Here is a 12,423-nt window from a genome sequence, read left to right as displayed (position 1 = left end):
CCCCCCCCCCCCACCCACCCACACGCACGGCCCTACACATCGGCCACACACCACCCACCCCCACCACCCCCTCCCCGCCCCCCCCAACACACACACTGCGTTGTCCTTTGCCTGGCTGTGTCTCTCGGCCTCTGTCTCTGCCCCCGCACCCACAGGCGGACGCCACACGCACACACCCATGCCGCCCACACGGCCCCCCGTGGCAGCTATACACAACACACTCACACCACACACCTACCCCCTCCCCCCATACACACACACACCCCCCCACACCCACACACCCCCCACCCCCACACGGCGTGCACACACGCATCCCCCCCCCCACACACACACACAGCCCATAAACACCCCGCCCCCCACACGCACACCCTCTCCCCCACCACACACACGCAGGGCCCTACACACCACACACACACACACACTGCATTGTCCTTTGCCTGGCTGTGACGCTCTGCCTCTGCCCACACACCACATGCATGCCCACACGCACGCGCGCGCGCGCACACACACACACACACTCTCACACCCCGCCCCGCCACCCCACACCACACACACCTCCCCCGCCCCGCCCCCCGCCCCCCCACACACACTTTGTTGTCCTTTGCCTGGCTGTGTCTCTCGGCCTCTGTCTCTGCCCCTGCACCCACAGGTGCACGCCACACACACACACCCATGCCGCCCACACCACACACACACACCCCGCCCACACGCAGGGCCCTTCACACCACACCCACACACCCACCCACACACACACAGCGTTGTCCTTTGCCTGGCTGTCTCTCTCGGCCTCTGTCTCTGCCGCCCCGCACCCACAGGCGCACCCCACACGCACACACCCATGCGGCCCACACGCGCCCTCGTGGCACCTATACACAACAAACCCACACCACACACCAACCCCCCCCCCCACCCCAAAACACTCACACGGCCACACACACCATCTGTGGGATTATGACTGAACGCCTCTAAGTCAGAATCCCGCCCAGGCGGAACGATACGGCAGCGCCGCGGGAGCCTCGGTTGGCCTCGGATAGCCGGTCCCCCGCCGTCCCCGCCGGCGGGCCGTCGCCCGCGTCCCCCGGGGCGCGGCGCGGCGCGCCCCGCCGCGCGTCGGGACCGGGGTCCGGTGCGGAGAGCCCTTCGTCCCGGGACACGGGGCGCGGCCGGAAAGGCGGCCGCCCCCTCGCCCGTCACGCACCGCACGTTCGTGGGGCGCCTGGTGCTAAACCATTCGTAGACGACCTGCTTCTGGGTCGGGGTTTCGTACGTAGCAGAGCAGCTCCCTCGCTGCGATCTATTGAAAGTCAGCCCTCGACACAAGGGTTTGTCGCTCCGGGCCGGCCGGCGGCACGGGCCCGGCCCGGGGCGGCGGCGGCGGCGGCGGCGGCGGTGGTGGTCCGTGCCACCGCCCCCCTCGCTCTTTTCCCTCCGCGGGCCCCGCCTCTCCGCGGGCGGGCGGCGGTGTGTCCCCGGCCCCGGCCTCGGCGGGGTCCCCTCGGGCGGTCGCGGGGACGCCGCCGTCCTCCGCGGGGCGGGGCGGAGGCTCGCGAGGGAGAAGGGGGGGGCGCCCCTGGCGGCGCCTCCCGGCCTCGGGGCGCCGCGCCCTCCTCCGCTTCCCCGCCGCGGGCCCACGCCCGCGGGCCGGGACGGGGGGCGGGGGAGAGGCGTGGCGCGGGCGAGGGTCCGGGGGCGTCGCAGGGCGGCCACGCCGTCCCCCTTTCCCGGGGGGGACGCGCGGGGCCGGGGGGCCGGCGGCGCGCGCCTGTCGCCGCTGTCACGCGCGTCCGCGCGCGTGTCCCCCTTCCCTCTGCCTCGGGCGGTGGGGGGAGGGAGGAGGGCACGCGGGCGTCGGCGTGGCCCTTGCGCTCTCCCTTTCTCCCCCGGAGGGTCGGGTCGACCAGCCGGCCCGTCGGCACTTGGCCTCCGGAGGGCGGGCCGGCCCGGTCGACCAGCCGGCCCGGCGGCACTTGGCCTCCGGAGGGCGGCCGAGCCCGGTCGACCAGCCGGCCCGTCGGCACTTGGCCTCCGGAGGGCGGCCGAGCCCGGTCGACCAGCCGGCCCGTCGGCACTTGGCCTCCGGAGGGCGGGCCGGCCCGGTCGACCAGCCGGCCCGGCGGCACTTGGCCTCCGGAGGGCGGCCGAGCCCGGTCGACCAGCCGGCCCGGCGGCACTTGGCCTCCGGAGGGCGGCCGAGCCCGGTCGACCAGCCGGCCCGGCGGCACTTGGCCTCCGGAGGGCGGGCCGGCCCGGTCGACCAGCCGGCCCGTCGGCACTTGGCCTCCGGAGGGCGGCCGAGCCCGGTCGACCAGCCGGCCCGGCGGCACTTGGCCTCTTCCTGGTCAGCTCTCGGATCGATGTGGTCTTACGGGCTCGAGTTGGCCCCGGCGGGCTGAGCCGCCAGATGGACCCGCTCTCTGACGTTTGCATTTTCTTTCCAGATGAATCGAGCTGGTTGGTTGAGGTTATGTGTGTGATGAGTGTGTGCTTTTGCCTTTTGTTTCATCGCCACAATACGAGTGCGCATTTCTAACGTGAAGGTCTTTATTTGTCATGCTGAACGTTGTTTTTGCTGAAAGAGTTTGGGGACGGGGACGGGGACGGGGACGGGGACGGGGACGGGGACGGGGACGGGGACGGGGACGGGGTCACAAAAGGGGTTTCTCCTGGCACACCCAAGGAGTGGTGACAGGAGCGGGGAAGATGGCGAGTTATTTTTCGGGGCGGGAGGTCGCGCCGCCTGACGTTGGCCTGAGGTCCCTCTCGCATGGGAGTGCGTTCCGCTGCCCCGTGGGTGGGGTTGTCGAGAATCCTTCCCCTCCCCCCCGCCTGTCCCCGCTCCCCGCGTCCGTCGTACCTCGCCCAGGGACGTCCTCGAGAAGTGTCGGCGTGTCCTCTTTTCCTGTCCGCGTCGCTGACTGAGCGGAGAAACTGCGCCCTAGGATGGGCCCCGTCTTGGCAACGAGTCCCTGCTGGTCTCCCTCGGAGCTTCTAGGCTGCGGCCAGCTCTCCGGACAGCGGGTTGGTTGTCGGGCGCCACCTGCCTGTCGGTCGCTTTTTTTAGAGGGTCCTGCAGGGGGGGCGGGAGGACCACGGATGGAGCAGGCAGGCGGGGCCGGCGAACTCTTGAATGCCCTGGGGCTGTGGAAGGAGGCTGTGGGGGGAGGGGCACCTTGGGCCACAGGTCAACGGGGCGGGATGGGTTTAGCCCCCTTGGGCTTTTTTAGGTTTGGATTGGAAATCTCGTGTGGGGAAACTTGATCCATTTTGGAGGACAGCTATTTTGAACCCAAGGGAGCTGACTTCCTTCTTTGGGGCCTTGTCTCCCCCTTGGCATGTGGGGGCTTTTCCGTCTCCCGCCAAGGATTTCAAACGACAGAGCACGCGGATCCACTTGCTCCAGTCAGGTTCAGGGGCAGAGCGCGAGGATTCAAAGCTGGCTTGGGGACAGCAAGTCGCGCCCCTCGCCCCCCGCCGCCAGCTCAGAACACCCCCGTCTGCCTGCCAAAAGACCAAGTGCGGGCTGGTGGTGGCAGAGTCACCTGTCACGGACGGGAGTGGTCTGGATCGCGGAGGTGATGAACGCGCTCAGGAAACACAAGCGAATGATGCGGGATATCCATCCATGCACGTTTCTCTGTCTCCGCCCGCCCGCACACCACACCCCCCACGTGCATACCCACACACACACACACTGCGTCCTCCTTGGCGCCTGGCTGCGTCTCTCTGTCTCTGCCCGCACCACCTGCAGGCACACACCACACACACACACACACACCCCCACACACCCCCCCACCCCCACACGGCGTGCACACACGCATCCCCCCTCCCCACACAGCCCATAAACACCCCGCCCCCCACACGCACACCCCCGCCCCCCACACCACACACACACACACACACACACACACACACACACACACACACTGCGTTGTCCTTTGCCTGGCTGTGTCTCTCGGCCTCTGTCTCTGCCCCCGCACCCACCCATGCCGCCCACACCACACACACACCCCCCCACACACACACACACACGCAGGGCCCTTCACACCACACCCACCCACCCACACACACACACAGAGCGTTGTCCTTTGCCTGGCTGTGACGCTCTGCCTCTCTGCCCACACACCACATGCATTCCCCCCCGCCCCCCCCCCCCCCCACCCACCCACACGCACGGCCCTACACATCGGCCACACACCACCCACCCCCACCACCCCCTCCCCGCCCCCCCCAACACACACACTGCGTTGTCCTTTGCCTGGCTGTGTCTCTCGGCCTCTGTCTCTGCCCCCGCACCCACAGGCGGACGCCACACGCACACACCCATGCCGCCCACACGGCCCCCCGTGGCAGCTATACACAACACACTCACACCACACACCTACCCCCTCCCCCCATACACACACACACCCCCCCACACCCACACACCCCCCACCCCCACACGGCGTGCACACACGCATCCCCCCCCCCACACACACACACAGCCCATAAACACCCCGCCCCCCACACGCACACCCTCTCCCCCACCACACACACGCAGGGCCCTACACACCACACACACACACACACTGCATTGTCCTTTGCCTGGCTGTGACGCTCTGCCTCTGCCCACACACCACATGCATGCCCACACGCACGCGCGCGCGCGCACACACACACACACACTCTCACACCCCGCCCCGCCACCCCACACCACACACACCTCCCCCGCCCCGCCCCCCGCCCCCCCACACACACTTTGTTGTCCTTTGCCTGGCTGTGTCTCTCGGCCTCTGTCTCTGCCCCTGCACCCACAGGTGCACGCCACACACACACACCCATGCCGCCCACACCACACACACACACCCCGCCCACACGCAGGGCCCTTCACACCACACCCACACACCCACCCACACACACACAGCGTTGTCCTTTGCCTGGCTGTCTCTCTCGGCCTCTGTCTCTGCCGCCCCGCACCCACAGGCGCACCCCACACGCACACACCCATGCGGCCCACACGCGCCCTCGTGGCACCTATACACAACAAACCCACACCACACACCAACCCCCCCCCCCACCCCAAAACACTCACACGGCCACACACACCACCCACGCACTACCACCTGAGCATGCCACAACGCCACACACTGCCTCGCCCCCCCCCCCCCCCAACACACAGACACCCGGCCCACACCACACACATACGCACGCCCACGCGCGCGCACACGCACACACACACACACACACACACACACACACACACACACAGCGTTGTCCTATGCCTGGATGTGACGCTCTGCCTCTGCCCACACACCACATGCATGCCCACACGCACGCGCGCGCGCGCACACACACACACACTCTCACACCCCGCCCCGCCACCCCACACCACACACACCTCCCCCGCCCCGCCCCCCGCCCCCCCACACACACTTTGTTGTCCTTTGCCTGGCTGTGTCTCTCGGCCTCTGTCTCTGCCCCTGCACCCACAGGTGCACGCCACACACACACACCCATGCCGCCCACACCACACACACACACCCCGCCCACACGCAGGGCCCTTCACACCACACCCACACACCCACCCACACACACACAGCGTTGTCCTTTGCCTGGCTGTCTCTCTCGGCCTCTGTCTCTGCCGCCCCGCACCCACAGGCGCACCCCACACGCACACACCCATGCGGCCCACACGCGCCCTCGTGGCACCTATACACAACAAACCCACACCACACACCAACCCCCCCCCCCACCCCAAAACACTCACACGGCCACACACACCACCCACGCACTACCACCTGAGCATGCCACAACGCCACACACTGCCTCGCCCCCCCCCCCCCCAACACACAGACACCCGGCCCACACCACACACATACGCACGCCCACGCGCGCGCACACGCACACACACACACACACACACACACACACACACACACACAGCGTTGTCCTATGCCTGGATGTGACGCTCTGCCTCTGCCCACACACCACATGCATGCCCACACGCACGCGCGCGCGCGCACACACACACACACTCTCACACCCCGCCCCGCCACCCCACACCACACACACCTCCCCCGCCCCGCCCCCCGCCCCCCCACACACACTTTGTTGTCCTTTGCCTGGCTGTGTCTCTCGGCCTCTGTCTCTGCCCCTGCACCCACAGGTGCACGCCACACACACACACCCATGCCGCCCACACCACACACACACACCCCGCCCACACGCAGGGCCCTTCACACCACACCCACACACCCACCCACACACACACAGCGTTGTCCTTTGCCTGGCTGTCTCTCTCGGCCTCTGTCTCTGCCGCCCCGCACCCACAGGCGCACCCCACACGCACACACCCATGCGGCCCACACGCGCCCTCGTGGCACCTATACACAACAAACCCACACCACACACCAACCTCCCCCCCCACCCCAAAACACTCACACGGCCACACACACCACCCACGCACTACCACCTGAGCATGCCACAACGCCACACACTGCCTCGCCTCCCCCCCCCGCCCCCAACACACAGACACCCGGCCCACACCACACACATACGCACGCCCACGCGCGCGCACACACACACACACACACACACACAGCGTTGTCCTATGCCTGGATGTGACGCTCTGCCTCTGCCCACACACCACATGCATGCCCACACGCACGCGCGCGCGCACACACACACACACACTCTCACACCCCGCCCCGCCACCCCCACACCACACACACCTCCCCCCCACCTGGCCACACACACACACACCTCCCCCCCCCCGGCCCCGCCCCGCCCCCCCCCCCCCCCCCACACACACACTTTGTTGTCCTTTGCCTGGCTGTGTCTCTTGGCCTCTGTCTCTGACCCCGCCCCCCCAGACCCGCATCCACAGGCGCACGCCACACGCACACACCCATGCCGCCCACACCACACACACAGCCCGCCCACACACACGCAGGGCCCTTCACACCGGCCACACACCACCCACCCCCACCACCCCCTCCCCGCCCCCCCAACACACACACTGCGTTGTCCTTTGCCTGGCTGTGTCTCTCGGCCTCTGTCTCTGCCCCCGCACCCACAGGCGGACGCCACACGCACACACCCATGCCGCCCACACGGCCCCCCGTGGCAGCTATACACAACACACTCACACCACACACCTACCCCCTCCCCCCCCATACACACACACACACACACACACACACACACAGGGCCGCACACTCTCCACCCACGCAACACCACCTGGGCATGTCACAGACACGCCACACATGCCTCACCCCCCCCCACCCCGCCCCACTCTGTGTGTTCCTGTCCCCTCTTTTTCTCCTTCCTTCCTCTGTCGTCGTCCCTCTGCCTCTCGCTCCCCTCCCTCCACCTTCACAGGACAGAGTGCCTTTAAGATGAGTCTGCCTGTTGTAAATACACCCTGGACATGATGATTGCTACAGTCTGACCTGTCGCGCCTGTAACCTGGGGTGGCGGGGGGTTGTCAAACGTCCTTGGTACGCTAGGGATAGCTTTCTCTGTGGAAGGTGGAAGCCTCCCTTCCGTCCCTCACTGAAGCCAGGCAAACCGACCACAACTCAAAGCAATGGTGTTTGCCACGTGGGGCATACCTTCCATGGTCTTTACTGATGGACACGCTTCACCCAAAGCTCTTGCAAAGTTCTTCAGAACTGTCAGTCTTCCAGTCACCCGCCACCATCAGGCGAGGTGTAGAGAACCGATGGAAAAACTGGAGGAATGACTTCCTCCATGGGGTTGGATGAACTGAGGAACAGGAGGCTGAAGTGGATGCCTGACTTCTTGAGGAAAAGAGGATGGGGGGGGGGGGGGGGCTGGGGCGGGGGGAGGAAGGGCAGGACGGTCCACTTAGGAGGGCTGGTTGCACATGGACACATAAACTGTACATCCAAAGAATCCACAAGCACCTACTATATACTATGCCAGCACGGGAAAGTAGACGTATGATGTTGCATGAACCTCTCCAAGGGAAAAGACTGAACACCTGAAACGAACACGACTTTGGAAACCCACCCTGGGCTTCATTTCTGCCGTGAGGGTGCTGTCGTGTGCATATCTGAGGGGATGGATATGTCTCCCGGCCATCTTCATTCCAGCTTGTGCTTCATCCAGCCCAGCGCTCCTCATGATGTGTACTCAGCGTGTACATTCAATAAGCAGGGTGACGATAGACAGCCTTGATGGACTCCTTTCCCTTATTTGGAACCAGCCTGTTGGGTTCTACGTCTAGTTTTCACTGTTGCTTCCTGACCTGCAGAAATACAGAGTCCTCTTTTTTTTTTTTTTAATTCCCTAACCTGAGTGAAAAGCGAGAGAGACAGAGAGAAGACAGATGGAGGGACGGGCGGGCGGGCAGGCAGGCAGGCAGGCAGGCAGGAAAAAGAAAGAAAGAAAGAAAGAGAGAAAGAAAGAAAGAAAATAATGAAAGGACCTACCGTTCCACCTGTTGCTTTCCAGATACAAAGGGAAAAACAAAGGACCGAAAAGGACACGAGGTTTAAAATGGGAATTTGGAAAGATGGACATCCCCTTGGTCGCTTCATACAGCACCCCTCTCAGCAGAAGGGAATCGTCTCTCTTTTTCTCTCGACCTGGTCCTTCCAGACTTCAGAAACTCTCCGTGGAGGATTCTTATCTCCTTGGCCAGAGTGATTGCCACACGTTCCTTAGGGGCCCAGAGGATGTTTCCGTGAAACGGGGGTACACACTTCCGGATAGGAGAGTCGTGTCCTATATGTGTGTGTGTGTGTGTGTGTGTGTTGCTTTGCGTGTGGTTCTTCACCCGAGAGGGGGACTGGAGCCTGAAGTGTTCCGAGCTGCCTCCGTTATCAAACAACCCTCTCTCGGGGGGGAGGGACCAACGTCCCATGTTCTCTTGCCCTTCTGACGGAGAACTCAAAAGGCCCTGTGCCTGAAGCCCTGCGGATGGAAGCTAGAGGACTTGGTGAATGTTTCTGACGGAGCTTCCCTGGTGGCTCACACGGTCAAGAGTCTGCCTGCGATGCAGGAGACCCGGGTTCCATCCCCGGGCCAGGAAGGCCTCCTGGAGAAGGACATGGCAACCCGCTCCAGGGCCCGACCCTGACGTCTAAAAATCAACCTCCTAGACTGCCTCTCCCTCTGCCGACTGGTTTCTCGAATCCGCTCCAGGGATGAACCTGTGTGTTTCCTTGGTTTCCCTACAAGTGCCTCTGAGGGAAAAAACACACACACACACACAAAAAACCTGATGGCTTGCACCCCAGGCCTGCTTTCCCGCACCCGTCCATCGACATCACGGCCTCCTGAGAGGAGATACGATCACTGTTTCCCTGAACGGAGGATCTGTGCTCAGAAACTCTTGCCATGACACGGAGGCCCCTACGAACTAACCTATTTCGTCCCTCCCTCCTCCTTCCCTCCTTCCTTCCTTCCTTCCTTCCTTCTGGATTTTTTTTTTTTTTTTTCCTTTCTTTTTCTCTCACGTCCATGCACACGCACACGCACACGCACACGCACACGCACACGCACACGCGCCGTCTCTCATGTACACGCGTACATGCACGCACTCACACACACAGTCACCAGCTCAGCTTTTCATGGGTTCCAGGCAAGTGTCAAGAGGAGGGAAAACTGGTGGGGTCCGGAGTAGGCCGCCGTCCCCACCCCACCCCACCCCACCCCACCCCACTGCACGTGAACCTCCGTGCCCTGTGGAGTGTTTTGGAGTCAAGTGACTTAAGAGCCGGCCAGCGCCAGAGGAACGCTCTGCCCCTCCCTCCTTTTCTGTCCCTCTGAAGGCAGGCAGGGAGGAAAACCTCCTCCCACGGAGGGGAAGATGTCAAGGGACGGTGGCTGTTTCCACGCACGTCCGTGATCCTCACACGCGTGAGCGGGGTTTCCTGGGTTACCAAAAGGAGGAGACTCCTTTGGCCTGACACGAGGCGAATCTGTCCCTCGGCCTCCCTCCCCACCCCCCAGCCCCCTTCCTCCGCGCGGTGCCGAAGGGGCCGTCTCAAGGTGGAGACATGGAATGGCTGGGTGGGGCGGATCACCATTCAATAGAGAGAAGCTCGAGGCGAAGTCAGAGGCTCTGACTTGACTGGAAAGCTTTCTGCATTTGAATGAAGCTATCCGGCGAGGCCCTGCAGGGGGAGGGTGGGGGAAGGTGGGGGTGGGGCCCACAGACAATAGCCCCTGCCTGCAGGGCCTGCTGGCCTGCCGGCCTGCCGGCCTGCCGGCCTGCCGGGCTGAGGGGGCCCTTTGGCGGCGGCGGCGGCGGCGGCGGCGGCGGCGGCGGGGCCACGACCCCGACTCCTGCAACTCGATCCCTTCAAGGAAACTTCTGGGGTGACTCCTGTCCAGGGAATACATCCAGATGGGCCTGTTTCTGAAAAACGCCCGAGTCACAGTTGTGACAGGTTCTCTGGATCTCTTGACACATGGATTGACCTGCACCCTCCCATCCTGTCAGACCCTTTGGACACGCTTGAAGAGGTCTTTGGCCTCGGCCAGAAAACAAGCCGAGATAAACAAATACGTTTTTTGTCTGTGTTTTTGAACAGGGCGGAAAATGATGCGTGGCCGTGGATTGGAGAGAAACCTACGCCTCTCACACGCCTGAAGGCAGGAAGTTCTCAGGGGGACGGAACCTGCCTTCACTTCTCAGGGGGACTGGGACGGTCCCCTCGCCTCGCGCGCCGCCCCCCCCCCCCCCCCCGACCCCGACCCTTAGCCCAGCCCCCCCACTCCCGTCTCCCTAACCTCACACTCCCCCACCCCACCCCCATCCCGGCCACCGAGGGGGGCCCGGGGAGGGATGGCTGTCTCAGCCCCGGTTCTGAGATGTCACTTGTGAAACCGCTCTAGGCCGAGATGCCAGATGGCCGCCCTGCCGCTTGGTGTCCGTCTCCATCACCCATGCCCGAAAGGCACGTGAGATCACGGACAGCACATCAGATCAGATCAGATCAGATCAGTCGCTCAGTCGTGTCCGACTCTTGGCGACCCCATGAAGCGCGGCACGCCAGGCCTCCCTGTCCATCACCAACTCCCGGAGTTCACTGAGACTCACGTCCATGGAGTCAGTGATGCCATCCAGCCATCTCCTCCTCTGTCGTCCCCTTCTCCTCCTGCCCCCAATCCCTCCCAGCATCAGAGTCTTTTCCAATGAGTCAACTCTTCGCATGAGGTGGCCAAAGGACTGGAGTCTCAGCTTTCGCATCAGTCCTTCCGAAGAAATCCCTGGGTTGGTCGCCTTCAGAATGGACTGGTTGGATCTCCTTGCGGTCCAAGGGACCCTCAGGAGTCTTCTCCAACACCACCATTCTCTCAAAAGCATCCATTCTTTCGGCGCTCAGCCTTCTTCGCGGTCCAACGCTCACATCCATACATGACCACAGGAAAAACCGTAGCCTTGACTGGACGAACCTTTGTTGGCAAAGGAATGTCTCTGCTTTGGAATATGCTATCTAGGTGGGTCATCACTTTCCTTCCAAGGAGTAAGCGTCTTTTAAGTTCATGGCTGCAGTCACCATCTGCAGTGATTTTGGAGCCCAGAAAAATAAAGTCTGACACCGTGTCCACTGGTTCCCCATCTATTTCCCATGAAGTGATGGGACCGGATGCCGTGATCTTCGTTTTCTGAATGTGGAGCTTTAAGCCCACTTTTTCACTCTCCTCTTTCACTGTCATCAAGAGGCTCTTGAGTTCCTCTTCACTTTCTGCCATGAGGGTGGTGTCATCTGCACATCCGAGGTGATTGATAGTTCTCCCGGCAATCTTGGTTCCAGCGTGTGTGTCTTCCAGTCCAGCGTTTCTCATGATGTTCTCTGCGTATAAGTTAAATACACAGGGTGACGATAGACAGCCTTGACGAGCTCCTTTTCCTATTTGGAACCAGTCTGTGGTTCCATGTCCAGTTCGAACTGTTGCTTCCTGACCTGCGTACAGATTTCTCAAGAGGCAGGTCAGGTGGTCTGGTATTCCCATCTCTTCCAGAATTTTCCACAGTTTACTGTGATCCACACCGTCAAAGGCTTTGGCATAGTCAAGAAAGCAGAAATAGATGCTTTTCTGGAACTCTCTTGCTTTTTCCATGATCCAGCGGAGGTTGGCAATCGGATCTCTGGTTCCTCTGCCTTTTCGAAAACCAGCTTGCACATCAGGAAGTTCACGGTGCACATATTGCTGAAGCCTGGCTTGGAGAATTTTGAGCATGACTCTACTAGCGTGTGAGATGAGTGCAAGTGTGCGGTCGTGTGAGCATTCTTTGGCATTGCCTTTCTTTGGGATCGGAATGAAAACGGACCTTTTCCAGTCCTGTGGCCACTGCTGAGTTTTCCAAATGTGCTGGCATATTGAGTGCAGCACTTTCACCGCATCATCTTTCAGGATTTGGAAGAGCTCCACTGGCATTCCATCACCTCCACTAGCTTTGTTCGTAGT

At 62.6% G+C, this 12,423-nt stretch overlaps 1 long non-coding RNA gene across 2 annotated transcripts in view; it reads left to right on the top strand.

Moving 5' to 3' along the window:
- The window catches only part of LOC147377143 (uncharacterized), a 29,402-nt gene extending 17,845 nt beyond the window's left edge, over positions 1-11,557 (top strand). Inside the window, exons 2-3 of one of the 2 annotated variants that reach the window (XR_015136052.1) lie at positions 10,542-10,602; positions 10,846-11,557. This is a non-coding gene — a long non-coding RNA (uncharacterized LOC147377143). Of the gene's footprint in view, positions 1-10,527; positions 10,603-10,845 lie in introns of those variants that run through there. The other variant, XR_015136051.1, reaches the window with a different exon arrangement.
- The last annotated feature ends 866 nt before the right edge of the window (positions 11,558-12,423 follow it).

The sequence above is a fragment of the Bos grunniens genome, chromosome 2 (genome assembly GCF_055505025.1).
Source record: "Bos grunniens cultivar Pamir isolate PY7600 chromosome 2, Bosgru_T2T1.0, whole genome shotgun sequence".
Classification (NCBI taxonomy): domain Eukaryota; kingdom Metazoa; phylum Chordata; class Mammalia; order Artiodactyla; family Bovidae; genus Bos; species Bos grunniens.
This window is presented reverse-complemented; position numbering and strand designations above follow the sequence as displayed.